This window comes from Camelus ferus, chromosome 8 (assembly GCF_009834535.1).
Source record: "Camelus ferus isolate YT-003-E chromosome 8, BCGSAC_Cfer_1.0, whole genome shotgun sequence".
Lineage (NCBI taxonomy): Eukaryota > Metazoa > Chordata > Mammalia > Artiodactyla > Camelidae > Camelus > Camelus ferus.
Window position 1 is genome coordinate 38,325,863 of NC_045703.1, and position 5,984 is coordinate 38,331,846.

Consider the following 5,984-nt stretch of genomic DNA (forward strand, 5'->3'; position numbering starts at 1 on the left):
AACTTCATTCATTCAATTTAGTTGTTATGTATATTCAATAACTGAACTTAGTAGGTTAGTTTTCATTTGTACTACAGATGGAATTTCAGAATACTTTTGTGTTTCATAGGATAGGGCAATGTGTAAAAATATTGATATTTAACCATTTTTAAGTGTACAGTCCATTGTATTAAGTATATTCACATTTTTGTGCAACCATCACCATCAGTCATCTACAGAACATTCTTCATCTTCCCAAACCGAAATTCCACATTCATTAAATAATAACTCCCCATTCTTTCCTACTCCCAGCCTCTGGCAGACACCATTACACTTTCTGTCTCTGTGAATATGACTACTCTACGTATCTTATGTAAGTGGAGAATTTCATATAAATAGGATCAAATAGTATATACTATTGCAATTACCTTTTTCTACTTTCTTTTGTTTTGTGTCTCAAGGTCCAATCTTCCCTCTGTTTGAACTTCTTTTAACATTTATTGTAATGCTCGTCTGCTGGTGATAAATTCTTCCAACTTTTGTATGTCTGGAAAGTTTTATTTAGTCTTCATTTTCAAAAAAAATATTTTCACATGGAAAGAATCGTAAGTTGACTTTTTTCTTATAATTTAAAGGAATTGTCTTCTAGTTTGCATTATTTCTAATGAGAAATCTACTATCATTCTTAATTTTACTTCTCTGTGTGTTATACATTACTTTAAGATAGATTTTTATATATATCCACATGAGTGGAAGAGGGAGAAGCAGCAGGGGTCGGGGAGAGGGAGAGGGTAAGGAAGAGAGAGGAAGAGGAGGAGAGAGAGAGAGACCCAAACGTATAATTGGGTCAATCTTTTCTTGATTTCAGAAGCTGAGTTATACTTAGAAAGGTTTTGTACATATGTAGGTTATAAATAAATTCATTCACATTTACTTAATACTTGTGTGAGTTTACTTTTCACAACTCTAATCCATTTGTAATTTGTTTTGGTGTATGATGGGAATCATGGGCCCAATTTTATTTTTTACTTTCGAAACCACTATCCAATTATGTAAACACCATTTATTAAATAGTTCATCATTTATTTCTCAAGTGATCTGAGCTGCCTGAAACTTTTCTCATACAATTTATCTCCATACATATTTGTGTTTACTTCTGGACTCTCTATTCCGTTCCAGGTAGTTTTAAGTAGTATGGAATCTACAGCATAATTTAATAACAAGAGAAAGATTCCATTTATTTTCTTCTCCCTTGCATGTTTGACTATACACACTATAGAATCAACTTTTCTGTTTCAAGAAAATATGCATATAGTATTTTATTGGTATTGCATTGTTCATATATTTACTTTGGTATAATTTTCAAACTTACGACGTTCATTCATACTATCTAAGAATCAGTAATATCTTTTTCATTTGTCTACATCATTTAACAATTATTTAATTTTTTATATACAAGTATTGAATATTTTATTAAATTTATTCCTAATCTATTTCCAAATACGTATTTTTTATTATTATAAAATTTATTTAAATAGTTGTTTCCTAATATAAAACTATTATTTTTGAATATTAATATTCTTCCTGCTGATTTTATCTTATTGCTTTTGTTTTATTTTATTTTACGTTTCTGTTTTATTTTAAAATACTAGTGGTTTTCAAGTTACATTATCATGGCATATACAAATGGAAATAGTTTTACCTCTCTATGTCCAATTCTTTACCACTATTTGTTTTTACACATTATCTGCTATTTTCAGTACAATGCATATCTAATTTCCTGCCCTTAGTTAAGAAAGAAAATGCCTAAATGTCATTTACCTACTAATTATAGCACTGGCTTTTGATGACTGTTATATATCATGTATAACATATAATATGTAATACATGAAGTATAATATACAATATAGAACATAAATATAGAATACATAATTATTAAAATAATACATTTCATAAATATATTTTTAAAGCATGAATTATTTCTTATTTCATTTTATTTTTAATTTAATTCAGTGTTTTAACACAAATGAGTGTTAAATTTTGTCAAATACCTTCTCAGTTTTCATAGAATTATTGTTATGGCTCACTTTTTCCTTAGAGCTAGTTATACGGTTCCTACATTAAGCCATTCTTGAATTGCTGTAAATAAGTTTTATTTGGCCATATTGCATTATTTTTAAGGTGCTTTTGGAGTGTTGGATTCAGTTTGCTAATATTATATTGGGATTATTATATCAAAATTTATAAGAGATTACTCTGGTTTTCTGTTACAGTGCAGTCTCTATCAGTTTTATATATCAATGCTATACCTGCTTCAGAAGTTTTCCTTATTGTTATATGTTCTGGAGCACTTAAAAGTAGCATGGATTTTTCTGCATTTTGAAGGTTTAACAGAATTCTATTAAAGCATCTTTTTGTCATGGTCCTTTAAGAACTTTCTGTTATTTCTGTAGGAATAAATCTTTTAAACTGCTAGCTCAATTGGAATCATTTTTTTTTTGTTGTAAATATATCACTTCATCTACATTTTCAGATTTATTTTCTTATATTTGTATAAATTAGTCTGTTGTTATTTTCCTTTTAACTACTCTGATTCAATGAATCTTTCTTCCTTCCTTCCTTTCTTTCTATTCATTGGAGTCATTAAGTGCAATAATTTGATTGATTTAAAAATTAGTAATTTTTAATTTTAGTGTTTTATACTTAATTAATTTTGCTTTTATATGTTTTTCCTTATGTTTCAGCTGGATTACTCTGTTTTCATTTTTAGTTTGTTAAATTGGGAATTTATTCATACATTTTAATTATTTCCTTTTTCATGAGTATTTAAAATTATGATTTTTATCACAGCTTTAATTTTATCATACAGTGTCAGATATGTAGTATTATTGATTTTAGAAATTCTATAATTTTACTATATAATTTTCTTATGACTCAAGATTCACTTAGTATAGACTTAAAGCTCTTAAACAATTCTTTTGTATTTCATCCTTTTTATTAACTTCAAGTTAATAGATGGCTGAGTTAATTACACATGCCAGTTCATGAAATATTTTTACAATTGACAAATGTAAAACCCTTTTCATTTTATTCATTTGTTTATTCTACATTCATCTCCAGCCCTTGTTCCGATTACAGTTGCAACTAACAGACACACATTTTATTGTATTCTAGTTTGTTTTTTAAAGTATTGTCATTTAATCTGCATATTTTATAATTTAAAATAATGACATTGTGCTATGGATATAATTATATTTCTTACACTTATTTTTAATCATCACTTTACTTCTATCAATCTGTATGACTATGTATACAACTATTTCATTGCTTCAGACTGCTCCATGGTATTCCCTAGTTTCATTCACTATATTTGCTATTGCCTCATATGACTGTGTCAATCCCAATCACTCTTCAATTCTATCCAATATCCAAACACATGTCAAACAAGAAGTTTTTACCATATGTCTATACTGGACATTATTTCAGACTTCTACATATTTCCAGCTCATGGTTCTTTTAGTCTATGTTCTTCAGTGTCTCCATAGCTTCTCTCACATAGCATTTTATACAGCTGTGTTTATACTAATAATTATTGTGACTTCACATTTATTTTAGCTGTTTTTTTACTCTTCTATTCCTTTCTATACTGAGACTTCCTTAATGACAAGAATCATTTCTACTTATTAACACTAGCATACGATATGAGATATGCAAATATTATCATTAGATATTATTTATTTTTCTTTATGAGGTACAGTTATTATTCAAGCAAAAAGATTTTTACAGTGTTTACAACTCCTAGGACAATTCTCAAATGAAAATTGTTTAAGTGATGGTCTTAAAGGCTGAATTAATCTTTTATAAAACTTTAAAAATTCATATGAATCAAGCTTAGTATTATGACTCATTATATTTCCCTATTCCTGAAAAAACAACTTATAAGTAGTACTATTAATAGTACTAGTATTTAATCACTCTATAACAACAAAAAAATCCTCCCTTATAGGTAAATAAAATCTTTACCATGTTTGAGTAAAAATATAAAATGAAATAGAATATATTGTATTGTGTTTATACTGGATCAGTGAAAATCCTTGAGGATCTTTTGCTGAATTACTCAATGATTCTTTCAACTAGTATGCCTGTGTGTTATGAAAGGGGATAAAAATATAAATGTTTTGCATTGTTGATTTATAATTCTGGGCAAATTTGTTGTGTTGCTAAATATGTTGACCTAGTTTACAGAAAAACAGAGGCTGTTTATAAGATGTCAAATTAACAGATCTAAATTAAACCTTCCAAAGACACTAATAACAGCTGTGCTTTAAATATTTTTTTAAGCCATTTCACTCTCTCCATAGAAACGTGGTATGGTAGCTACTGCAGTGAGTTTTATATTGGATGGCTTTAGAAAAAAATTTTAAAAAGGACGGGGTTGTTATGTTTTTAATTTGAAATTAAATATTTATGAAGGTATTATATGAGATGAGGTGCTAAGATATATTTAGGAAGTATCATGATCCTTACCCTTAATAAGTGAGAGATGTACTTATGCCAACCTTATTTTTGTATTATAATACTTTGTGTAGCAGATTATGGATAATTGTGAACAACCAACTTAATCTAAAATATCTTCAAGAGAAAATTTATATTCTGAATTTCTATATTGCCAGGAATAAATGAATCTAAAATAAATAAATGTCTATAAAGTGTACTCAAGTCATCATATACTTTACTCATTTATAATGCTTTCTGAAAGTACCATAGACTCTCCTTCAATTGCCCATTAATGAAGGGAGGGGAGGCTTAATAATGCTGAAAGTAGTGACTTAAATTAGTAAACCAAGAGCTGAAGTCAATTTAAGACACTGTTCAGTTTATTTTAAAAGTTTATTTGATTGAAGTGTCTTAACTAATTGATTATTAACACTGTATGACAATGCCTTTGTCACTATATTAAACCTATGTTTTTCACGTTACTGAGTTATAAACATGTGCTTTTTCTTTTCACTTGTTACTTATTACAGGTCATTTGTATTTGACAGTTATGACAAATGGCACAGGTAACAATATGTGCCCATAATCACCACATACCTAAAATATTAATCATAATTTTGTTTTTCTTTTTGGAAAGGTTTTCTTTTGTCTTGGTGTATTATGTAAAAAAAGTAATATAAATAATTGCTTTTATTTTGAAAGGGCTAAAATATTTTTTAAAAATCCTGTGCATATGTTTTCTTTTTATTTTCTATTTTTATAATTTTTATATTTTCCTCACACTTAAGAATAAGAAGTATTAAAAGTAACATAATTGTTAGTGGGTCTCAAATCCTTTTTAAGGCATGTAAAATGTACTAACGATAATAATAGCTATCATTAATTTATGCCATTATTACAGGTTCTGAAAAGTAATACATTTAACTTAATTTCAGCACTACCTTATGTTCAAGGTAATATGCCACTTGGCATAAATTAGAGTATCAGGGAAAACATTTGCTTTATTCTAGAGTCTATACACTAATTCTCCATAACTTAAACGATCAAAGCAATGAAGGAAACATTTTTTAAATCTTAGTTCTTTAATCAATTTTAGCTTGATTAAACTTATGGATTTTTGGCTGAGGCCTCTTATTACTCCACAAAGTCTACATTTAATACAAAATCACTTACTCAAATATGCATATAAAATGTGCCAGAGAAATGACACATTAATTGTAATTTCATAGGTTAACTAACATCTGGAATAATTTTGGAAGTGCAGATTATTTGGGGGTTTCTCTTGGATGTCTGGTTCCTTCTGAGTGGTTTGGGAGGAAAAAAGTGATTTATACGCTTTCATGCTATCTTATGACTAATTAAATCTAAATTGGAACTCCCATGATTAATTAAAATTAGAATTATATCTTACATTTTTTACAAGATGTATCTTAAAATTATATATTCTAAAATAGATGAACTGTTTTAGAAACTCCAGAGTTTGTTATATTCCTTTGGAGAGTGTTGAG